Source organism: Cyprinus carpio, chromosome A21 (assembly GCF_018340385.1).
Source record: "Cyprinus carpio isolate SPL01 chromosome A21, ASM1834038v1, whole genome shotgun sequence".
NCBI classification, from domain to species: Eukaryota; Metazoa; Chordata; class Actinopteri; order Cypriniformes; family Cyprinidae; genus Cyprinus; species Cyprinus carpio.
In genome coordinates this window covers 24,903,406-24,930,397 of record NC_056592.1, presented here as the reverse complement: position 1 = coordinate 24,930,397, position 26,992 = coordinate 24,903,406, and the positions used below count along the sequence as shown (strand labels likewise).

Sequence of the window (26,992 nt, the reverse complement as noted above, 5' to 3'; positions counted from 1 at the left end):
CTGTCCATCAACAAATTTAGATGAGAGAAACTTGTGATCATTTCTCACACATTTCCACTTTGTTTTGTTTTTCAGATCAGCCGTCAGTGGCTATGGATGCTAGCCAAGACCAACTGGGATGCTATTACTGCCTTTTTTGGTTGCCATATTTTCATGATCTGTGCTTTGATTTATGAATTCAGTTCTCTCTCTGGTCCTCTCTCCCTCTCTCTCACTCTCTCTCTCCCTCTCTCTTCCGTTCGTCCTCTCTCTCCTACCTCCTCTCTCTCTCTCTCTCAGATCTCTCCTCTCCTCATCTCCTAATATATATATATATATATATATATATTATATATATATATATACTGGTCCTTCTCAAAAAAATTAGCATATTGTGAAAAAGTTCATTATTTTCCATAATGTAATGATAAAAATTAAAACTTTCATATTTTTAGATTCATTGCACACCAACTGAAACTATTTCAGGTCTTTTATTGTTTTAATACTGATGATTTTGGCATACAGCTCATGAAAACCCAAAATTCCTATCTCAAAAAAATTAGCAATTTCATCCGACCAATAAAAAGAAAAAAGTGTTTTTTATACAGAAAAAGTCAACCTTCAAATAATTATGTTCAGTTATGCACACTCAATACTTGGTCGGGAAATCCTTTTTGCAGAAATGACTGCTTCAATGCGGCGTGGCATGGAGGCAATCAGCCTGTGGCACTGCTGAGGGTGTTATGGAGGCCCAGGATGCTTCGATAGCGGCCTTAAGCTCATCCAGAGTGTTTTTTGGGTCTTGCATCTCTCAACCTTTCTCTTCACAATATCCCACAGACTCTCTATGGGGTTCAGGTCAGGAGAGTTGGGTTTGATGCAACAGCAGCGTCTGTGTGTCTAGTTCCACATCATTCCTTGGTGAAAAACAGGAAATTCCTTTGTATGACATCACAATCATTGCATTGCGTAGTATTACAGTGCACCTTTACAAAGGAAAACAGTACACAAACATGAATAGGAACGTACTTTCACTTTCGCTGATGAAATAACTATCTAGAAGCAAAGGACATGCATTGGCAAGAAAGACATATATCAGAGTGAAGTGGGAGGCGAAAGGAGACAATCACATTCTAGTCTGACAATAACTACGGGGAAAATTAAAGAGACATTAGAGATCACACATCATCGCCCACTTCCATCGTGATGCAGTAGGTGTTTCACAAATAGTCCATCTTTGAAGATCCAGGACGCCTTTGCAGCTCTCCAAATCTTCTTCTTTAGCTTCATGGTTATACTTTTGGCCCAGGGAAACAATGGCATCATCATTATATATCAAACTTCATGCTGTCACTGTCACCTTTTCTATGTAACATCCAAATCAGTCAAATCATGTACCGTGACTTGTCATATACAGGCTCGCCGTATTTCTTATTTATTGTATAGCCATTTTTTCGCATTCTCTTTCTTTTCTGGTAACGACTAATGCAAATGGACAATCAACTACGAGTGCAGTCTGTAAATGTGGCAAGGTCTGCAAAAACAAGACTGGTCTAAAAATACACCAGAGCAAGATGGGCTGCCTAGGGAAGCTTGTGATGCAACGCACAGTGCCAGTACTCAGTACGGCACCTGGTGAGACGGAGGAGGAACCAGGCCCGGACACACACCACAGTGCCCAGAGCCTCCAAGCACCACAAGCTACACTCCAGAGCAGACCATCAGAGCGGCGCCAGTTTTTGTGGCCTCCTGCCCAACAAAGAGTCAGTGTGGCGACAGTTTGATGAAGATGTTGATGCAGCCCTTGAAGCAACAGCCAAGGGGTGGTGTGGACCAGAAGGCTCCAAACCATGAGCATGGTTCATAATCAGCATCGCTTCAGAAAGATTTGGCGCCAAGGAACAACGCGCCACCAAGACGTCTACTGCAGCACCAATTCCGACCCGACGAGAGGTCAAGATTACCCAACATAGACAAGACCTGAGGACACTCAGGAGCCAGTACCGAAAGGCAAGCGAGGAGGAGAAGGCAGCCCTGGCAGAACTTAGGGGTGTGGTAAGGAAGAGGGCTAATTACCCTTCGGGGCGGGCTGAGTGGCACAGGAAGAGGGGCAAGGAAAGAGCCCGTAGGCGCAGTGCCTTCATTGCGGATCCATTTGGTTTTACAAGGAAGCTGCTGGGAGAGAAACGTAGCGGTCAACTCTCATGTCCTGAGGAGGATATCAACCATTATATCCACCACATCTATAGCGATGGCAAGAGGGAGCAAGACCTTAGAGCATTCATGGACGATCTTACGGTCACCACAACCACAGTGCCTGGATGCAGGTGGCTTCTGCAAGGCCTCGAACGGATCATCACGTGGGCAAGAATGAGCTTCAAGCCTGTGAAATCCAGGTCCCTGGTCCTGAGGAAAGGAAAAGTAGCTGATCAGTTCCGCTTTATGTTGGGAGGACACCAGAATTCCATCAGTGTCGGAAAAGCCCAGTGAAGAGCCTGGGCAAAAACTCTTCACTCACAATCTGAAGGACAAACCGCTGCTCGGCAGGGGTACCAGCGATGACCTGGACACATGGCTCTCGGCAGTGGATAAGTCAGGACTTCCTGGTAGGTTCAAGGCCTGGATTTACCAGCATGGCATTCTTCCTCGTCTCCTCTGGCCACTGCTGATCTACGAAGTCCCAATTACCACCGTGGAGGGCTTCGAGCAGAAGGTCAGCAGATCTCTGCGCAGGTGGCTGGGCTTGCCACGGAGCCTAAGCAGCATTGCTCTCTTTGGCCATAACACCAAGCTACAGCTTCCCTTTAGTAGTCTGACAGAGGAGTTCAAGGTCACACGAGCCAGAGAAGTCCTGCTCTATTGAGACTCAGTTGACACCAAGGTCTCCACAGCAGGGGTAGAGGTCAGAACAGGAAGGAAGTGGCGGGCCCAGGATGCAGTGGAACGGGCAGAGGCAAGGCTGCGGCATAGGACCCTGGTGGGTACGGTGGCTACGGGGCGGGCCGGGCTTGGTAGCAATCCCAAGCCGTGCTACATCAAGGCCAGAGGGAAAGAGAAGCGGAAGCTTATCCAGGAGGAGGTATGGGCCGAGGTGGAGGAAGCTCGCTTCAGCAGAGTGGTAGGCATGTCCAAGCAGGGGGCCTGGACAAGGTGGGAGAAAACAGCTGGCTGTAAGATCACTTGGGCAGAGCTCTGGAAGGCGGAACCACACCATTTTAAGTTCTTGGTCCAGTCAGTGTATGATGTCCTCCCTAGTCCTGCCAACCTGTTCACCTGGGGCCTGGTGGATTCACCTGCTTGCCAACTCTGCTAGAAAAGAGGATCATTAGAGCATATCCTCAGCTGCTGCTCAAAGCCTTAGAAAATGGATGTTATCGTTGGTGCCATGACCAGATCCTGAAGGCAGTAGCAGACGCCATCTGCACTGGTATTAACATCAGCAAACAGCATCATCCAAACAAGTCTGTAATTGCTGGGTCGCCCGGGTGAGGGTGTCTGATGTAAGACCCGAAACACCCTATGACCCCGGGACCATTACTGACGAGGTGTCCAGGTTGCACTGCAAGGTGTATTTAAGTACATTGTGCGTGATTCGAGAAATGGAATGAAACACAGACAAATATTGGCTACGCTGTGCTTTGTATATGTTAAAATGTCTGTCTTGGTCATAGAGTGTATTTGGTCTTGGATGAGATTTCACTTAACACAGTCAGTTATGTCTTTAGTGAAAATAAACAGTTTGAAAAGTAATGGAATGCTAGTCAGAATCTGTGCATTCTGTGACAGCATCCTACTGTGTAAACCTGCTGCTGTCTGTCATCTGTTCATCAAACAACAAAAGAAAATGAGATAATTATTCACTGCTCTTTGTTGAATATTGTATTACTTTGTTATGATTCAATTTAATTTAAATGGTGAAGTCTACACAGTGTTTTATTTTTAAATTTGATTAATTTAATCAATTGCTGTGTTGTAGGTTATTATAGACTAAATTGTTTCATTATTTTTTTTTTAAAATGCATTCCTTATTATGTCTTCTTGATTGTTAATAGAAGCAAGGTCTCATAAAAGTCAGTGCTCTGAATATTCATATTAATTTATTTTTACATGGTTTTTGTATATATTCTCTTCTCTCTTTTTTCAGTGTTGTTTGTCATCTGATTGCGTTAGTGATCAATCTAGCAGTCTTCCTAGATCTGTGGTTTATCATGTTTATGACGTATAGTGATTACTCATTAATCACAGAGGAAAAATGAAGATTCTTCTTTTTCTCTCTCTTTTGCTTGTTTCAACAGGAGCTAAACACACCCCAAAGGCTCTTTTAAGAGCTACAGCACTGAGCATATTTGGTTTTGTAAGTATGGGTTTTAAACTATCAGACTCAGTATTAGACATTACTGCATCTATGCTATGCTATGAAGCAAAATTAGAGTATTCAGAGAAATGTCTTAATAAATAAAGAGATGTTTTTTGCAAAAAAAAAAAAAAAAAAAAAAATAAAATGCAAATATATATATATATATATATATATATATATACTATATATATATATATATGTATATATATATTGATATAGATTGATACAAATTTCACGATTCCATTTGATTCACAAGTTCTTAATTCAGTTCTGATCTTAATTCTATGCTCAACAAACTTCTGTAAACTGTTAAATAGGTCTCATCGCTTCCAGTTCAAGCATTTTGCATATGCTTCATTAAATATGAAGCTGTTTTACTCAAGATGCCTTCAGTCAAAGTAGATACAAAGATGATCATAACCAACATCCATCACATATGCGGATTGATATCTAAAAGTTTTTTATTTTTATTCTTTTCACTAACATTTAGATATTAAATTGAATAAAACGTCAATGATAAAAACAGCTAGCTAGTTTAACTCATTACCTAAAAAGTCTGTAGATATCGCCATTATTTAATACGGCTGTTAGCACTTTCTCGGACAAGTGGGAGTGATGAGGCCTGTCTTCCAGGTTTGGTCAGGGGATGTTCGACACCCTATTCAATCTGATTTATAATTATTCTTATTCTCTTATTCTGATTCCAGGTTTCCACAAAATTTAATTGGATTGATTCGTTTGGAAGTATTTGAAAATATTTCTGAGAATTTGATGCCAGCCAATTAACGTTGATTTAGCATTCATTTTTGGTTATTCAGCCAAGTAATGAAGTTCACTGACAAGGATGCTATACTGTTTTAAATAGTACTGTACTGTGAATAACTGCTGTTGCACAAGTTGTTACCTCGTCTGTCCATTAAACAAATTTAGATGAGAGAAACTTGTGATCATTTTTCCACACATTTCCACTTTGTTTTGTTTTCAGATCAGCCGTCAGTGGCTATGGATGCTAGCCAAGACCAACTGGGATGCTATTTGTTGCCGTTTTTGTTGCCATATTTTCATGATATGTGCTTTGATTGATATGAATTCAGAGAAATCTCTCTCCTCTCTCTCTCTCTCTCTCTCTATATATATATATATATATATATATATATACATGACATTCATGTAAAATATTGAAAGGTTTTGTAATAAATAGTGTAATATAAATTACAGTAAATTACTGTAATATTATTATACCTTATAATATAATATAAAGCTAAGTAACAGTAAGTATATAGTACTGTAAAATTAAATCGTGGTAAGAGCGTTATACTGTAAAATGTAATTGTGGTAAGCTACTCTAAAGAGGCAGTTACATTAGCAAAATTACAATAAAAAGTCTAACATTGATTGTCAGTGGAGGGACAGAAATCTTCCAGAGAAGTAAGTTTGGCCAGTTTGGAATGAATTGAGCGTGTGTTAATGATGACATTATTATTATACGCTGAGCGTATCCCATTTACTGAATAAAGAGTGTGCCTATTTGCTTGTGCAATCTTAACAGTCATGTGCATGTGTGTGTGCTCCTGAGCTTATCATTGTGGATTTACTAAGAATAGTTGCATAATGTGTCAGATTCTTGAAGCTCAGGGTTTGACAGAACATGTTGAAACATGCTTTACACTTATATTTGCAATTATGTGGAGCAGGATTTTTTTACCAATGAGATTGCAGAGTGAGTGGCACTTCCCCTCAGCATGATGCAACAGAAAGTGATCTGATTTCTGAGTTGATAAAAATTGATGCTTCGGGAATCGAAACCTTGCACTTTGTGTGTTGAATGATCCTATTGCATCTGATTGTCTGTAAAGTCACATATTTATTTGTCACTTAGAAAAACGTCTCACTCATTTTATGTAACATCTTGGCTTTGCATTATTTTTCCTTTATTTTCTGTAATTGTACAATGGAATTTTAAATTTAGGCATACTTATTTCTCTGACACTGGTCATATGACTACAGCAGACTCACACCTATATGGTTTACAGATTAATCAGGTTCAAAGTTTTCATTATAACTAAAGCGACATTATAGGGGTCGATGCAACATCAGTAGGGGAAGTCGTGGCCTAGTGGTTAGAGAGTTTAAGTCGTAACCCTAAGGTCGTGGGTTCGAGTCTCGGGCCGGCAATACCACGACTGAGGTGCCCTTGAGCAAGGCACCGAACCTCGAAGTGTTAGGTGGGCTTTGGAGCATAAATGGCTGCCCACTGCTCCGGGTGTGTGTTCACTGCTGTGTGTGTGGACTTTGGATGGGTTAAATGCAGAGCACGAATTCTGAGTATGGGTCACGTACGTGTTTGGCTGTATGTCACGTCACTTTTTTTCACTTTTTCAGGGTCTGTGTGATGTCTAGACTGTGTGTAGTTCCACGTCATTCCCTGGTGAACAACAGGAGATTCCTCTGTACAACGTCACACTCAAGCATGGTGTAATATTACATTGGCACATTCACAAAGGAAAACAGTACACAAACACGAACAACGTATTTTCACTTTCACTGGCTAGAAAGAAAAGGGCATGTGCTGGCAGGAAAGACTGAAATGAGAGTGAAGTGGGAGGCGAAAGGAGACAATATTGTCATGCTAGTCTGACAATAACTATGAGGTAAAAAGGAAAAATGAGACATTGATTACCTGATAAAACTTGAGTTTTGTTTTCAGAGAATGTATTGAATATAAGTGAACATGAATATTTGATTAGAATAATACATTACTTAATGCATTAGGTATTGTGAATTAGCATTTAATAATCATGATAATTTCAACATAAACTACATTTCAAGTTGTAAACATTAACAATGTCGTATTTGTAAATTATAAACTGTTGCTAATTGTTACAATACCTACAATACCTAGTTCACAATAACTTATGCAAACTTTAATGACCTGAACCTTGTAAAGTGTTACCCATGTATTTTGAAAAAATCAGCTATTGCCACAAGACGATATTTAAACGCATATTTAACATGCATTTTGGCAAGTCTCAATGTCTTATGAGGTAAATTTATCTTGTTTAAGATGAAATTTACTGGAAAACAAGATAAAGATATTTAGCTAAAGAATATACTAAATTAGGCAACATTGTAAAATACATGAAAACGACTTAAATATTTCAGCATATTGCATTTTTATTGATGTTTATAATAATATTTATGATATAAAAGTGCAAACTTTGCTGTATAAATAAAGCATAGCTAGAGAATTTGCAGCAGGGGTTTGATTGAGCAGGTTAGACATTTAAGATCATGCTTGATAAACTAAAAATAGATGAAAATGTAATTAAGACTGAATTTAGATACATTTGTTTATGTGATGAGTGAATGGATGCGATGTGGATGATACAAGATTTGTTTGGTTTTGCTTTTGAGGTCTTTAGTGCTTTTCTTCGCCATCACAATAATAGTGGTCTGATTAAATAAAAAACATACTTTAATTTAATTTCAATAAATACATTTTCCAACATGTACTCTTGAAAGGAAAGCACACTATCAAAAGTTTCTAACAGCGTGGATTAAATCCTTACATTATCCAATGACTCTGATTTAAATAAATCATCAAACATTCAATCACATACAGTTTACAAAATTAAACTGTTTTAGATCATTAAAAAATCTTAAAAAACAACCTTAATTTCTATATCTGTTCCAAAGCCTAAACTAAAATAGAAATGTCACCCTTTGGTATTTCCTTTCATACATGGGGTTTTCTTTCAGTTTTTACATAAATATAATGATAATGACAAAACATTGAGAACATTATTGCTATGTCACTATTTGAACACTGTAAAAGGACAATATCTGAGGGTGTTCTAATAATTTCTGCTCAAATTACAGTACTATGTACATTGATCAGAAGTAGCTTGAAAAAATTTCTGCAATTGGTTACTTCATATAAATTCTCTTTCATCCACAGAGTATCAATACATTCAATGAGCTTATGGAACCGCCACTAATCCAAATTGTGGTGAGTTGTGATCTCTTTGACCTGACATAGTGCCATTACGGTTGATACCACGTCATCGCCCACTTCCACTGTGATGCAGTAGGTGTTTCACAACTAGTCCGTCTTGAAGAGCCAGGACGCTTCAGTACAGTGTGGAAAAATAACACACTCTTCCACTACGAAAAAAATAAAATAAAAAATGTCTTTGCAGCTCTCTGAATCTTCTTCTTTAGCTTCATGGTTATACTTTTGGTCCAGGAAAAGTCTGACTATGGCATCATCATTATACTTCAAACACAGGAAAGTTTCAAATCGGGGAAAACAAGAGATATTTCTAAATGGTAACTCACACTGAGGGTCATGTCATAGTTTTTTATCATTTAAACAGCTCTTCTGAAGAACGAGCACCTTAAAAAGCTTTATATCCAAAAATTGTTTCTATTTTTCATCAAGAAGTGGATGATGGAAGCACTGTGCTCCTAGCATGTAGTGCAGGCCCTAAGAAGAGGTCTTCGATCTTGAAGGTGTCTTTGATGTGACTGACTTTCAACGTGACTTCGTTTCTATTAGAGAGCATGAAAACTCCTTGCATCTCCTTGCACTCTTTTTTTTTTTGCAGGGTCTGCAGGTGGAAGGATTGATTCCCCTGTTCCAATGTCAGGTTGACAACTGTGTCAGTGTTGTAGCTGTTCACACATGCCCACAGATAGACAATGTACGGTCCGGCACAGGACAGCTTCACCGTCTTCTCATTGTTTAGATCAACACTGTGGTTCCAGAGCGCCATGAATTTCAGCTCACCTAACTCTGTGCCTGACACACACACACATACACACACACAGACGTACAGAAAGAGGTGAGAATTAGATGGCTGTTCGGTTTTCTTCTAGATCTAGATGTGGTATCCTCTAAGATTGACATAAACAGGCTAATTACAACTTTTAAAATGTTTGGGTGTAACCAAAAAAAAAAAAAATAAATTAAAAGTAATAAAATATTTGCATTAACCCTTACATACATGTAATTAAATCTTAATTATAAATATATATATATATAGAGAGAGAGAGAGAGAGAGAGGAGAGAGAGAGAGGAAAAAAAAAATTTAATCTATTTTTTTTTTAATAAAATCATAGATCTGACAAAAAAGACCAGATGATGTCACTAATTAAAGACTTACTAGTATATAATTATCACAGACTTCCGTGGTATATAGCATAGTCCTGATTATATGAGAATTATAACTCATTATATGAGAATTTATTATTTCTTTACAGAATTTAAATCTGAATAATAGGATAATAGGAACACTTACCTCCTATTTGCATGAATATCCCTCTGTCCTTTGTTGACTCCGGTTGCTGCTGATGCTGCCAAAAAAAAAAAAAAGTTAAACAACTAAAAAATGGTAATAAAACTCATATTTATAATATCAGCCATTTACTAGCTATAAAGCCATGATATTGTGTGTGTGTGTGTACTGGTATATATGGTTTATGATGACATAAATGTGTATAATGACATGGGTACTACAACGTAAACATGGTTTATGAGGACACTTCCTGTGTCCCCGTAAAACAAAAGGCTTAAAAAAAAAAAAAAAAACATACAAAACAATGATTTATGAAATTCAAAAATTGGCAGTAGTTTTAGTGTAGGGCGATAGAAAATACAGTTTGTACAGTATAAAAACCATTACGCCTATGGAGAGTCCCCGTAAACCACAAATGCAAGTGTGTGTGTGTGTGTGTGTGTGTGTGTGTGTGTGTGTGTGTGTGTGTGTGTGTGTATACACCGTGTGTGTGTAACTTTTTTTTTTTCTTCAGGAAAATTAATGTAATATATTTTTGTTCAATAATATTTTCTGATTATTATTTAGAATTTTAATGGGATTTTATGATACTATGCAATATTTATACAAATTTTAACAAGCTATTTTTCCATTAGAATTAATATATTTTTTTGTCATTTAATTATTAATTCATTCGTTTTCAGAAAAAAATGCAATATTTCATATTAAAACAGAATGAAAGCGTTTAAAATTTAATTTTTTGAAGAGGGAATTGTGCCATCTGGTGGCATTAAAAAAAATAAAAACGTATGTAATGTCACGTAACCTCCTGTATAGCTCCCTGTACATAGGCTTTTGGATTCCAGTTGTTTTTAGACATAATTTCTTCATTTTATTAGGTTTTACATTTAGATATATATGTATAGATATTCTAAAAGACTACTTTTTGTCAGGGTTTAGATATTTTTGGTTAGATAAATATCAGGTTTTGTATTATGATTGCAATAAAATATTAAAATTTTGTAAGAAAGGGCACACGTGGGAAGCATTTTTGTTACTCAGATATCAGGAACACCTGTTAGGTTAAAATAAGAACAAACACAATAATTATCAAACAGTAAAATTCTGAAAAATCTATTTACATACAAACTATGCATTGCTGCACATGCAACCGAGAGTAATTCAGTAGAAGTTTGCAATTTTATGTGTGTGTGCGTGTGTGTCTGTGAGAGAGAGAGAGATTCATTTATTCATTTTACTTCACATATTCCTCAAAATTAGCTTGTTGCAGTCTTACCACGTCATTTCTGTGAGTGTGTACGTCTCTTGATTTTGCACTCTTGATATTTTAGTCACCCCTTGTTTGCTGTGCACTTTTTTTTCTGCCCAGTGGCTGATTTGTAGTTTGTACCACCAAAGATCGTATTTTTTTTTTTGCATTTTCCCATTCATTTCCTATGTCTGTCATTTTTTGACCACGAAGGACCCAAGAGTGACTTCTTTTTTTTTTTTTGATCCTTTAACATACCCGAATCATGTCCAATTTTTTCCATGTTTGTGTTCACATAGCTAATGCAACAAAAGCCACCAAGTGTCATCTCATTCTGATGAAGCTATAATTTTAAAAATGTCAAAATATAAATTTTTTCGGGCAAAAATGACCGAAGAGGCCCAGAGGGTAGACTTTTTTTTTTCACAGTAAACACTTTTTGTTACTGTTTTGGGTCACCACTTTGGTTTCCAGTGTAAAAATTTGGGCCCGTGAAGCTGATTCAAGATACGGAAATGGTTATGATCAAAGTGATGAGAAATAACAGACACACTCATTCTGTAAGACATGGAAAATTCCATCCCGTGTCAAATCGAACAGAGATCACAAACAAACACTTTCATGGACCAGAGGGCAGTTGTGGAACATGTGGGCTGAAAAGGCCTGCACAGAGAAAGGGGAACATCTTTGCCCAGCAAAAAATGCCCTCTCAGGCTGTTTCTCAGGACTTGGCACACAACCCAAACAGTGTGCGCATCCTGACTTAAATGGATCATTTAGTAAGTGTCTTTTGTGGGTACCATTATCTGAAATCAGTGTAAGCCGAATTTGAAATAAGTTAGTCTCCTGACCTCAACAGTTATCATTCATTTAATGGATGATTTTAAAAACAAAGATGGTTGAGATGTCAACAGGGGTTTCCCCGATGGGACATGCCAAGGCAAAGCTCAAGTACACCACATTTGGAGATACACAACATGACCACATGAAAGAACACACCTGAGACAAGTGGTTTAACTGACTTCACACAAACGGCTGCCATTGAAAGCCATTAAATAATCTGCAATTATGACATTAAGAAATCTCCTGTAATAATCTCAGGTCTGAAGAACTTCATCAAGCCAACCATCACCACGGTCAACACTGCCCTCTAAAGGACTTTCAAACGCACTTACTACACTCGTACATCATCTACACAAACACTCAAATCAATGTTATATATATATATATATATATATTATATATATATATATATATAATATATATATATATATATATATATATATATATATATAAGAAGACAAATTAAAAAAGAAACGAGCTCTTACGTGCTGCTGGTTGAGGAAGACGTTGAGGCTGAAGGCGGCACAAGCGGCCGTTAATAAACTCTGGATGACGAACACCGCCGCCGCGGACCTCCGCCCGTTGCTACAACAAGCGACAGCGCGCAGCGCGCGCCACCGCCGCCCGCTCTCTAAACTCTCTTGAGCATCCTTTGAGTCCATACCGACTGACGGACGGATTGACTTCAACTGCCTTGAGAAGAAACGCCGCGCCTTTATAAGCTGTGAAAGGCGGAGGAGGGAGCAGACTGAAACCCCGAAAAAACATCCCCTTCCAACGCATCGAGCCAGAGGCCGTGTGTGGAGGATGCTCTAGTTTAACTGTGTTTGGCTTATTCAGACCGATAGCCTCAATCTTTTACACACTTACCTCATCCTGGCCGATGCAACATGAGATGCCGGCTAAAAGCTCTTTTAGTCTTCTATAATAATAATAATAATAATAATAATAATAATTATAACTTAACTTAAAATATAATATTAAATATTAAATTAAAATATAATATTATAAATGTATTATTATTAATGCATTTTGCATGATTTAAATATACTTTGCACAAATACTGAGCACTTCTCATACAACATATTCTAGTTTAATTACAATAAATATAATTTTATTTATCTTTTTATTTATCCTTTTCTTCTGCACAAAAGATACTTTGAAGAATGTGGTAACCGAACAGTTTTTTTGGTACAATTTTAATTTTTTGGTCAACTATTCAGCTTGATGGTCGGCCAACGTCTTTCAATTATTATTATTTTTTATTTTTTTTTAACACAGTCTTAGATTGATACACAATAAAATTCCAGATTATAGCCTATATTCATGGACAGATGTTACACGCTAGTGCTTGCAAAGGTTCATGGATATTTAGTTTACTGAGGTGCTGGAAACAGCATAATGTTTTCATTATTTAACAATATTTTAATTTTCCGTCTTGTTTTTCCTTTAAGCCAACAATGTGTGTATGGAGAGCCCCAGCATGCCTCTTCAAAATCTTTTTCACTGACACTTCACAAACATAGAATTAGGCTTATAATGCTGTCAGCTCATTACACTCATAGTTCATCCTTTCTCTTTTCCTTTCCTTCTGAGATTTAAGATGTTTGTGGCTTCCCTTAAAGCGTATGCGATAACAGTTAGGCTAGACCTAAGTCAAAACAGTAGCCTACGAGAAAAACCTGATGTCTCATTTAACCACATTTAACATTTTAAGGGATGCACCACCCCAAAAAAGACCATTCTCTTATCTACTTGCCCAAGCTGCCCTCATGCTGTCCTAGATGTAGGCTAAATTATTTTCTTTCTTCAGATGGACACAAACAGAGGTAGGCCTATAGCCTATAAAATAACAAATCCATCTCTGTAACGCAAGTGTTTAGGCTATTGGACGCACTGGCGTAAATTAGTCTTACAAAGTAGTGTGGATGGCGGTCACATCTGCTTTAAATATTAAAATTATTACAAAAATATATCAAATTAAGAATATTAATACAGAATAAAGAGCAGCAGCCAGCGTGTTAAGTTGTCATGGTAACCATGTATAGCCTATTGCGCACTATATTAATAATAGTTTGATGCGCTGAAAAAGTAGCAAGGAATATGAACGTATGAGTTAATTTGCATAGAATCATCAGACTTCAGATTCAGTTCCCACTCATTTATGCACTTAATTGGAGATGGATAATTGGGTGCTGGACTGGATGCATAATGTTCCATACAGTAGTCGCATGACGGTCGCCGTGATTTTGCCAAGTAAGACATGTTCCTGGATCGAAATATTTTGTTGATCCTGGATCAACATTATTGTCCAAAAATATAGACTTAACCCAATCCCTACCCCTAAACCTAACCCTACCCATAGTTTATTCCTAAAACCAGTATGAAATGATAGCTTATTAACAAGAGTGTAGAAGCACCTAACCCCCATTTTAAGCCTGAAACAGGTATTTCCTGAAAAGTTAAATCTCAGTTCTGATTGGTTGATTGGAATGTTGTTCCAGGATCAACAAGGATGATCCAGGAACATGTACTTGGTGACTGAAATCACGTTCACCGTCGCATGACACTAACAGTGCATGTGCGGCAGCAGTACAGCAGGTGTCTGTTTGAACTACTGAACGTGTATGGTAGTGTGTGTAAGCCTATAGCTGCTTTTCCACCGTTGGAAACGACGGAAGAACGACGGATTTGAGTTGCTTTTTACCCTGCGTTATAGGCCTAACACCCGTTCACCCTATGACTGTATGTCCAAAGATGACGCATTTGCACGTTGTAAAACTGCGTGATATAATCGCATTGTGGATGTTCATTTCTCAATTCAGGCACATTAAAATGAGACCTATACATAGACTGTATAAAAAAAAACGGACGTAGTGTCCGTGATGTCACCCGCTGATTTCTGAAGAGCGTATTTGAAGCACAAAGTGGGTGGAGGCAGCCGTCACCATCTTGGCAGCGCGTCACCGCGCGACTCTCCCGGATAAACGAAAATGGGCAAAAAGGCGGGAGTTGGTTGCCACGCCCACCAAGCTCAACAGCAGTGTCTGCAGCGGCAATCCACCTGTCACTCAAGTGGCCGCGCCCTTAATTATGCAGAACTTTAAGGTTTAATATAATTTAAACGGATAAGTTTACAAATGCAAAAAATACAATAACAGTGATTAATCACGATTAATCACATCCAAAATAAAAGTTTTTGTTTACATAATATATGCGTGTATGCTGTGTATATTTATTATGTATATATAATTACAAACACATGCATGTATACATTTAAGAAAAATATGTTATGTTTTATATATTAAATATATTTTATATATAATATAAAATATAAGAATATAAACATATAAATGTATATACATGTAAATATTTTCAAAAATTTACTGTATGTGTATGTATTTATATATACATAATAAATGTACACAGTACACATACATATAGTATGTAAACAAAATACTTTTATTTTGGATGCGCTTAATCGCGATTAATCATTTGATAGCACTCAAAAAAATTCACCCCCCTCACAGTTGTCATGAAGGGCAAAATTAGCTATCTAGACCAAAATCATTTTTTTTTAACCAGGCTGTAAATGTGTATTTTTCTGCTGTAAAGTTGGGCATTGTAACATGGGAAGTCTATGGGACTGACTCCTTTTGCAGCCAGCCTAAAGCGGCCAGTCCACAAATTGCAGTTTTAGTCACTTTCGTGTGGGCTTCACGAGAGAGAGCGGGAGGTTGCCACTCGGGATCTGTAGTACTTAAAGCAGCAGGTGACCAAAAAATCATTAAAGTAAAAGTGAAGCAATCAGCTAAGTTTACAGTATTAATGTGACCGAGTGGATAATAAGGATGGTGTACGGGGTGGGGCATATGTATTTATTTTGCCCTATAAATAGCACAAAGGTTTGCAGGCTGCGTAATTTCTTGACGTTTTGATCTTTTCCGTCTCCTTCCGGTGTTGTGACCCTGAAAGGTCATAGCGAGAGAGATAACCCCCGATGCAAGAATGCGAGCGCATGGGCTGTATGTAATATTATGCAAGTTGTGGACCCAGTGTTGTATTGCGCAGTGTTTCTATTCCACTCTTGGATTACGGCAGAGATCTTCCTTTGTGGAGTTCTATGCATATGGACTTCTGATGTCCAGGCCCTGCTGTTTTGCTTATGATTTATTTATTTATTTATTTTTATCTAAGTTTTAAGCTGATGGTCATTTGTTTGTTTTGAAGTTATTTCTTATCCGTATTGATTATGTTCGTTAAGTCCTGTTTGTACCAACCACTAAGGGTCTATATGATGTTTGTAGAAAAGGAGAGTTTTCATCTGGGCATTCCTTTACTGCATGTGGCGTGAATTTTTCAGCACTGCATGGGTATTGATTTGAGAGTGTAGAGTTTTTTTGTTGCATTATTCACTATGACTACACCTTTTTAAATTTGCTGGTTGGTGCACGTTAGTTTACGTGTGGTGTGAACTCTTGAGGTGGTGTGAACTCTTGAGGTTGTGGGTCCTTGGCCGAGTGACTTTTTCTCTTCTTCCTGCAGGCTTGGTTGATCTTGCATTCAGGAATTGTGGGTTATGATTTTAAAGTCTAGACATCTTAAAATTGTGATTCTCTCTTTTTAGATTAGATTATAAATGTGAAGTTGACTGCTTAGAGATTTCACTACTGATTGTTATAAAAGTGTTGTACTTGAAGGTCACATCTGTGTTCTTCATTCACTAACTACAGAACTTGTGTTGCTGTTTTTAATTTTTTCTGGTGGAATCAAACCCCGGTGGCGTAGTCGGAATCAGGTTTGATCTTTCGCTATCGCTCAGTTACATTTAGTATACTGATTTCCACTCTAATTAAAAAAGATATAACAAACATGATTAATGTATTCATTTTAAAGAAAAAAGGATGTTTTGTTATCGGTTTTGGAGCAAGAGCGCCGCCATCTTGCAATTCCACAGCGTGTGACGTCACGAGGGTTGGTTCGCTCAATTGGCTAGTGCAGTAATATAAGCATTTCTTTACTTTTTTGAACACCCCAAATGTTATTTTAACGCACACGTTTGGCTTTCACCATAACTGCATGAATATACCAACAATAAACTGTCTAAATCACAAAGATTTATCGTGGTATACCAAACATTGTTTTCATAACGTGAGGCGCAACGTGATGTAAACAAACAACACTTAATAGGCTATAATATCATTCATGTGGCATCTTTATTGATATGGCAGACCTTTCAGACATATTTGCATTACACTGGCTCCGTTCACCAGTAGTGGTATGCAAGATATTTTATGTTCACCTGTGAATACAATATGCTTACAGTACCTTGCCGTTAACAGGACGCTCCACTGTTTAACTGGCCTCCTATCTGAACAATCGGCTTCCTCAAGTTTATCATTCTAACATTATTTTTTTTGTTGTTGTTTTAAGCCTTGCATGCTTAAACATTAATGTGTTTTAAGCCATTCAAGCGCAAGACAGTGCTAAAGAGACTCGGGCACTGTGATAGATCATTTCTGTGCACACGAACGTACGCAAAAAGCCGCAGCTTGGACAGCATATGCAAGTACAAATTTGAGTTCCCTTTCGCGTCTTCTTGAGCAAATGCACACACAATTATGTCTCGATAAGTATCCATGTAAACATGTATTGTTTCCGACCCACTCTTCACCCCAAACCCAGCAAGTTCATGACTTCTTCCATCCGTAACAGTAGTACTTGATCCCCTCGCCGTATCGGCTCAAATGCATAAGCACTTGCACTTATTATGGGCTCCTTTTAAGTTTGTCTTCCGCGATTTCAGAAAAAGTGTTTGTTCAAAAAGAAAAGAAAAGCTTATATTACTTCACTGGCCAACGGCGCGAACCAACCCCGTGACGTCACAAAACTGTGGAATTGGAGGTGCTCTTGCAACAAAAAGCCGTAACAAAACATCCTTTTTTTTCTTTAAAATGGTTGCATTAATTGTGTTTGTTATGTCTTTTTTTAATTAAAGTAGAAACAGTTTACTAAATAATGTAAACTTGACTGACTGCTTCACTTCTACTTTAAGTATGTTTCCTGTTTTGTTTTGATTGTATATGTATGTGATGATTTCAGGTAGTGTAGTGAGATAAGGTGAGAGAAGAGAGAAGTCCCAATGCCTTGCTTTTGCCCCATTATCTGTTATCGGTCTCATTTTATCAGATGAGAATCACACTCTTACACACTTTCTGTGGCTGACTTGCTCATGCAGTCCAATTTTCAAACAATCAGTTTTTGATTCCCTTCTTGGTGAAATTACCTTGACCACTGCCTTCCTGTCCCAGGTGGGCTTCCCCTGTGTCCTCATGTCTCCCTATGACTGCTGAACAGAAGTGTGATTGTCCGCGATAGGCTTTTGCTGCTGTAGGCTAATTTGTCAAAAATAGGCCTATATGCGTGATTGAGGGCTGCTGGTGGTTACATGCCAGCAAATGAGTCACTATGTGAAAGGGTTAGGTGTTTTTTTTAGTGTTCTCATAGCCAACATGTGTGAAACCGTAAAAAACACTGTCTTTGAATAAGGAAATAGGTCATAAGAGTGACGCAAAAATGCCTAAAAAGCCCCTCACCCACCACGCTAAAAGACCTGCCTACATATTGCTCTTATAAAATGTGAATTAAATAATTGCTATTGGCTATAACCAGGGGTGCAACTATCCCCCCCCCCCCACCCACACACACACATTTAAATAAATAAGTGTGCCGGACATCATCATGTGCTTAAAATAATAAATGTTTATTTTAAAGTATATCAGACAGCCACTGTAAGCCTATGGTATATGTACACACACACACACACACACATATTACAATATACATTATATATATATATATATATATATATATATATATATACACACACACTCACACACACACACACATATATATATATATAGCACAGATCTTTAAAGATAGAGAGAGATGTGACCCTAATTACAACTTACATGTCACCCAGCAGATGTAACTGTAGTCTGTATGTCTGACAGCACAGCTAACATGAGCAGCTAATGGTAAAAAAAAAATAAATAAAAAAAATCTATTTGTTTCCATAATAAACCAGCCTTATTGCATAAGTAATGTTTTCCAGCTTCTAGTCATGTATTGTGCATGCTACCTTATATTTACCAGTTGTTTTTTTACTTTAATAAATTGAGATATGTCATGCATGGGATTGGTACCATAGGGTTTAACCAAAATCTAAATGTAGATATCAGCAACATTATTTTGCAGTAAATTAGTAAAACACTTGCCAGTCAACATTAATATTTGCAAGCCTCCAAGTTTGGTAGCAAATCTATGCATGATTCCATGGGTAAACCAGAAGATATTAAGTTGTTTTTCCAGATTCTTGTCATTTCTTGTAAATGCTACCTTATATTTTTCAGTTTTCAGCTCAGCAGCCTCGGTTTTGCATATTCTAAACTAGCTACATATTCTGTCAGCTACGGAGCCCTGCACGTCACCTGTAGGAGAAAAAAAATCAATCCGAGGCGACGATTTTGCAATCCGTCCCCTCAGTTTATAAACCGTGCTCACGAATTCTTAAACTGTTCCCCCGGTTTAGTAAATCATGCACACGGATTAATAAACCGTACCCGCGAATTTCCAATCCGTGCGTTCAGATTTTGTAAACGGTAACGTTACCTTCGGTTTTTGAATACGTACCCACGAATTCATAATCCATGTGCACACTTTCGCAATCCGTTCCCTCGGATTTGTAAACTCAGGATTTGTGGCTCCGCCCCCACCGGCAGATTCAATTCTGTTTATTAAACATAATTTTTCATAGTATCCTATGAGACCATGATCCGCACTCACAAAATAGTCTTCTTTTTAGCGTTTATTTTACATTAATCACCAATAGGATAAGACACCGCCGCCTGTGTTTTATTGGCTAAAATAAACGCTAAAAAGAAGAATAGAAAATTCCCTGAATTTTCAAAAAAAATAAAATTAAAAATTTTTTTTTAAAAAAGGTAAAAAGCAATGTTATAATAGGCCTAATTATTTAATAATAAAATTAACAGTGAAGCGTGCATCTAACTCTGGGGGAAAAGCTAGTATAATAAAATCACCAAAATAATTCTTCATGTTAAGAAAAAATAGTACACAAACACATTTCCAAAACTGTAAAAGGTTATTTAAAAATAAAGCATTCATTAATAATTTTATGACAAACATTTTTACTGTCTTAAGTGTACTGAATTTATTTAGCCTATAAATTAAAATAATAAAAATAATAGTTATTTTTATTATTATTATTACATATTATTATAACATGCAGGTTATGCATAAGAAACTTTTTATCCAAAACGACTTACAAAGGAGGAACAAATTACTCCAGAGTCAGTAACAATGCCAGGTTTATTATACACATAATAATCAAGTGCTAGGATTATCACAAATTTAAACAAGATTTTGATGCACATCTTTCTTATTAAATTTGCCTGTAGGCCTATTCCATAGTCCATTAAAACTGTAATAAACACATAGTCGACCCATAAAAACCGTGAGTACAGTGTTACAAATCCACGTAGGCTACCTGCGCGCACGGAGCTTGCTGCATGAATCCGTGAGTACGTTTTCAAAAAAATCCGACGGGAATGGATTGCGGTTAAGTTTATTAATCGCGTGGGATTATGAGTTGTTAAACCGAGGGGCACAGTTTGAATTCGTGAGCACGGTTTATAAACTGAGGGGACGGCATTGCTTTTTAGTCTGCTACAGGTGACGTGCAGGGCTCCGTAGAGTCTGCTACATTTCCCCAGTGGTAGCAAACGCTAGCTAGTCTGTTAAAATGAATAACGTATTTGCAAGCCTCCAAGCATAGACGTCACATTTTAAATCCTACCTGTTGCCTTTCACCATCCACTTATTTAGCTGCTGTTGCATCCCCTGACATGCCATCCTCCTTTTCCCTCTTTCTTTTTCTATTTTTAGCCCCCGATAGCTTTTTTGCTTTATCCATCTTTTCGAGTTTCACAACTCACTAACGTTACCTACGCTGCTCACACTCAGCGCGTCACGGGCGCCCCGCCCACTCGCGATATTACCCTTCTATGTCTAAAATTCTATGATGACTCTTATGAGGGCACCGGCGCCTACTCTAGCCTGTTAGTCCTCTAAAATGTATATAACTTTTTTTTATATATAACTTTTATATAAATTTATATAACTTTTATTATTTAAAAAAAAAAATTAGCCATCGCTTTGGCGCCCCCCATGTGTGCGGCGCCCGTATTTCGCCGCATATATAGCGCATACCCCACTTTTTGCGCGCCACTGTCTATAACAACCTCATATAATAAAAACATTCAAACCAGCTAATGGAAAAGCAAATCAAATAAATGCTCTTTATAATTTTTATCTTAATACAGATCCAGACTGTATACACTAAAACAGATGCCTTGCTGGGCTTCAAATCCCAGTTAGTCAGTGACACAGGCATGTTGGATAGTTCCATAATGTTTTCACATAAACTACACTCGCAGCACGATTTTGAAGAAATCATAATCACATGCATAATGATTCACGTCAGCAAACAAAGTCATTGTTTCAACTTTTCTGTGAAATGCTGTGTCACTGTGTCATACTTTACAGTATCTAAAAGGAAAAATAGTGTTGTCAATGCAAAAGGCCAACAGAAAACATTCAATTTTCAGTTAAAAGCAGTTCATCACTGAATTCAGTGACGTCATCATCCAGCTCAGTTCAGTTTTAAATAGTATCTGTGCAATCAAGTCGACGATATCGCTGGAAATTAAATGTCCCCAACTAAGCAAGCCAGAGGCAAGGAACCAAAACTCCATCGGTGACAGAATGGAGAAAAAAAAAACCTTTTGAGAAACCAGGCTCAGTCGGGGGCCAGTTCTTCTCACCAGACGAATCAGCAGGTTGACCCATGCTGCAGCAAAAGTCAGATTGTGCAGAGGAAATCATCTGGTTCTGAAATTGAGGAAGACAAATTTCAAATGAGCCCATAATAAGTACAATTGCTTAATTGCATTTGAGCCGATACACGCGAGGGGATCGAGTACTTCTGTTACAGGTGGAAGAAGTCATGAACCTGCTGGTTTGGGAAACAAAACAAAACATGTTTCTGTGGATACTCATCAAGACAACCATTCTGACATAATTTTGTGTGTATTTGCTCAAGAAGACAAGAAGAGAACTCAAATTGGTACTGGCATATACCACTTTAATGTTTAAGCAGGCAAGACTTAAAACAAATGAATAATGTTAGAATGATAAACTTGAGGAAGCCGATCGTTCAGATAGGAGGCCAGTTAAACAGTGGAGCGTCCTGTTAACAGCAGGTACTGTAAGCATTAGGGGTTACATAGTCGAGTAGTCGAGTGATCGACTACTTTAAAAACCACTAGTCGGCGCTGTCGGAAACAATCGACTACTCGAGCGTGGCATTAGGCCATAATGCATGCACAGTTTGCCTACAACGCAATTATAGGATTACAATATTGCGTGTAGCTGTTACTTTTCTATCACTTTTCTCTCTGTTACGTGTAAAATTAAAATATGTAATTTAATAATTAGGGGTGTGCCCGAACCCCCAAATGGCCCAAATTCGGCTGAGGCTGGCACACTCTGCTGTTTGCTAGATAACAATTGAGCCAGGGGATCAGCGCAATATTATACACAGAGCTGTGGATTGAAGAATCTGCTGTTTGCTAGATAACAATTGAAAACTTTATGAATGAAAAGGGCACAAAATCAAATACCCGCATTGACGTTACCTCTCCGTGCATCTCTGAGAAACTCAGAGCTTGGCGAGAGTAATATCACCCATAATAGTACAAATATCGTACACGGTCTATTATTTGTATTATTTAAAAAAGGCAATGATTTAAACCCGTAGGCTACGAATGAATAGCATGAATCAATGGAATAAACAGCGCGCTCTGCACCATCAAACAGCCGCGTTTGTCTGGCCGGTCGACAGTCTCTCAAAAACCAAACCGGTTTCTCTTCTTAAAAGTAGGCTAATAATCAGCTTAGATGCAGATACATTTTCTATGTGAGTTTGCTTCTTTATCTTTTGCTGGTTTGCGTGGCACCCCGCATATTTTGTTTACGTAAGTTCAAAAACGGCTTAGTGAGAATTCTGCGGTAATGAAAATGTGCGCCTTAAATTCATTGCGTCGCGTTCAAAATTATCACTCAAACGTTTGTCATGACATCTCTGCTTATATGATTAATTTATTTTTTTGAAATTTAATAATTATTTTACTTTAAACGCAGCATATTTGTTTAGTGATAACTACGGGAAAAACACGATAGTCATAACGGTCTTATCAAGTAAACTGTACGACACCTGGTTTTAATCCGAAAAAACAGATACTCATAATTTTGTGAATGTTACAGATACAAATACTCCTGGTTACATGAAAATTAAAATATGTAATGTCATAAATATAAAGTTTTGAGTTTACGTAGCCTATGTTATGTAGGCTCATTGTTGCATTTAGGCTATTAATTAATTTGTTTTTTATCAGTAAACGTTTCTTAATTAACTATTTAATGTCTATTCATTTACAGTAGCATGAACCACGTTTGTTTTTCCGTGTGGTTTGTGGGGGGGGTACCGTTAGTCAGAGTAACGTTAGTCGAGTAAACTCGAGTATTTTTTAAATAATCCGTAATCAACTAGCAGAAATCAGTACGTCGTGCAACCCCTAGTAAAGCCTATTGTATTCGCAGGTGAAAATAAAATATCTTACATACCACTGCCACTTCCTGGTGAAAGAGCCAGGTGTAATGCAAATACATGTCTGAAAGGTCTGCCATATCAATAAAGATGCTACATGAATGATATTATAGCCTATTAAGCGTTGTTTGTTTACATCACGTTGCACCTCACGTTATGAAAATGGTATACCACAATCAAAACTTTGTGATTTAGACAGTTTAGTGTTGGATATTCATGCAATTCTGGTGAAAACCAAACGTGTGTCTTAAAATAACATTTGTGTGTTTCAAAAAGGAAAATAAATGTGCTTATATTACTGCACTACGGCGCAACGGAGGAGTGAACCAGCCCCCGTGACGTCACACCGCTGTGGATTATACGCTTGCAAGATGGCGGCGCTCTTGCTCCCATAATAAAACCGATAACAGAAAAGGTGAAACATCCTTTTTTTCTTTAAAACAAATACATTAATCATGTTTGTATATCTCTTTTTAATTAGAGTTGGAAATAAGTTTTCTACAACTACTGTAAGCTTGACTGATTGCTTCACTTCTGATTTTTTGTTTCACCTGTTGCTTTGAGTACTACAGATCTCATTTTAATGGACCGAGAAAAGATTCGGCAGTTCTTGCTGTTAGATATTACTCCACTCTTTAGCCAAGACACTTGCAAGTTTCCAAACATTTCTCTGGAGACATATTGTTTGACATGGTTTTCCAATGAAAGGATCATCGGCTGACCCTTTCCTGGATAGGCTCTTCATTATATTATCTAATGGCCCCAGTTAGTCAGTGACACAGGCATGTTGGATAGATCCATAATGTTTCACATCATTACACTCAGCACAATCTCATGCGTAATGACTGACATCAGTAAACAAAGTCATTCTTTTTCAACTGTTTCTGTGAGATGCTGTCAGTTTTCTGCAACCATTTTCACGTTTGTTTGTTTTTTTGGGGGGGGGGGGGGATAAATAGTCATTGGATAATTTACAGTGAAAAACCAAGTTTCCCAGAATTCCCTGCATGACACTTCATATTTGATGTTTTTTCCCCTTTGAAATAACTATATTTCTTCATAGTTTCTTCTTATCAGTTGTGTACACTAGGGTTTTATCTAACATCTAATGTTGTGGTTATTTTTTTTTCTTTTAGTATATTATCCTAATCTTTTGTATTCTTAAAGGTTATGCTGTAATTTCGAAGTTTCAAGCTTGTTTTTAAATTTAAAGTTTGTTTCATGTTTCTAACTTCTTTAAAAGAATCACTGGAACTTTGTGACTCAGGTAAACAACTGAAGTACCAGACTGAGAAACTAAGCTTGTAAACGCAAGCAAACAAGAAGTAAAGTACAAATCTAAGTGATTAGAATGATGCAATACACGAAAGAGAAACCAAATCTATGTGCTCAGAATGATCCAAACATCTGTGGCAGATGGAGCTTTCCTGAAGATCATGACTGAAAGGTGTTCACCAAATCTCTGATCGCTTCAGAGGGACTGTCCCTGTAACAAATGTATAATATTGTCATATTAAGAAAGAATGACAAAGCTGCTAAATGACAGATGTTTGAATTCATGTTTAATTGGAGAATGTCATTGTGAATCAGGGATGGGAGGGAGACATTGGGACAACTTCACAATTCATTACAAAGTAAAAAAGTATTCACATTTAATTGTATTTTTACACTCAAATATGAACTTCTAGCTATCAAAAAGGTTCAAAGTTGAACTTAAAGGTTCTATAATGATCCACTGGTTATTTGGCAGTTATTTTTAGAACCTTTTTTGTTGTAAAAGGCTCATATTAGAACCTAGCATATTTAAGATTCTTTCATGAACCTTTTCTAAGATGTACTGTATCTGAGTTTGAATGTATGAAAATGTTGTCCTTGAGTTAATACAATGTGTTTCGTCTGCACCCATGACCACCTCACATATCTCTATATTGCACAGTAACCTTTAGTGCAGCATGTTGTTGTCAATTTTTAGAACACAAATTAAAAATCACAGATATTTAAGCTATTCTGTGTTAAATGGAGAGGGTTTTAAATTCTTACCCCTAAAAATAGACTTCGTTCAATAGGCTATCTTCATATTTTAAAGCTGCACATCCTTTAAATTTTCCCCATACCACATTCAACCTTCAAATCTCAGATTCTAATTCAGCTCAGAACATGACAAGTGACAAAAGTAAATTCTTTTATAATGAATCTGGTTTGGCAAAACACCTTTTAGACATGATCAGGTTGGGCACAATTTTTTATTATGGAGGAACACCATTATATCCTTCTGTGTAACACTCCTTCAAATGTGAAGCATATCTATGTGTTGTGAAAGGTTTCATCAGCAATATTATTTTTTCTTTCTTTCTTTATTAGTAATTGTTTTATTTATTATATATTATTATATCATTATTATGTCTACTACTATTAATTATATTGTTATGATGCGTTGTTTGCTTTCTAACCAAAGCGTAAATACACGTAAAAAACTTACCCTTGTGGCGCGGCTGATACCAGAAGAGCGTAAGTCGCCTGCGTACTGCTCAGATTTTGCCAAAAATGACGCTGTGCTGATTTGAGAGAGATACAGAGGAGAGGAATTGTCGAATAAAGTCATTTTTGTTTTCTTTGTGTACAAAAAGTATTCTCGTCACTTCATAACATTACGGTTGAACCGAACCGTGATGAACAGCGGGGACTATTCTGACGATGTCTTTCATACTTTCCTGGACCTTGACACTGTTATTTACTTGGCAGTCTATGGGACAGTCACAAGCTCCCTGTTTTCATCCCAAAATATCTTAAATTGTGTCCGAAGGGACGAAACGAAGCTTTTAACGGGTTTTGGAAACGACGCTGGGGGTAAAGTGATTAATGACAAAATCTTTTCCATTTTGGGATGGAGTTATCCCTTTAAATTCATGAAGAACTGAACCTGGACGACAGCAGGGCGCTATTATCATCAATCCTCAAAGAGGGGGACCACCATTGTCCCTATAAAGGTAGTATGTTGAATTTAAAATAATACTTGTATGTACTGAGTTTAAGACTGCCTTAATAACTCTGAATTTATAACTATAATTTTTTATGACTCCTGTTGGATTTAACAGCGACTGAAATTGGATGGAGACACTTTGGAGGAACCTAAACGAGCTACAAAGAGTAAATAAACATTTATTTTTTTGTTCCCAAAAAATGAAGGTTTAAGTATGGAGGATCTATCTGGCCAAGATTTAATATCAAAAGAGGCCGAAGGTCAGTTGTGGTAAGAGTCACAGACAGAGTCTGGTGGCACAAACAGTGATCAGCGAGCGCCAAAGAAAAGCAGCTGGCGAGATATTGTTACTGAGTTGGATGAAGAAAAACAAATATGCATTGATTTGGCACACAAAGCTAATAAAATCACTGATTTGCATGAACAAGTCTGGTGAAAGCTTAAGAATCACAATGATCCAGAAATATAGAATGCCATATTCAAATTTAACAAATTTTAAGGAAAGGCTCGTGGTTTTGCGGGGGTGGTGTTTTCCCCT

At 37.4% G+C, this 26,992-nt stretch overlaps 1 long non-coding RNA gene across 1 annotated transcript; it reads right to left on the bottom strand.

Moving 5' to 3' along the window:
* Positions 1 to 8,936: 8,936 nt before the first annotated feature.
* Positions 8,937 to 12,315, bottom strand: LOC122134805. Its single transcript, XR_006153102.1, has 3 exons — positions 12,211 to 12,315; positions 9,637 to 9,691; positions 8,937 to 9,137 (listed from the first exon to the last, which is right to left on the bottom strand). It is a non-coding gene; the product is annotated as an uncharacterized LOC122134805 (long non-coding RNA).
* Positions 12,316 to 26,992: the final 14,677 nt, after the last annotated feature.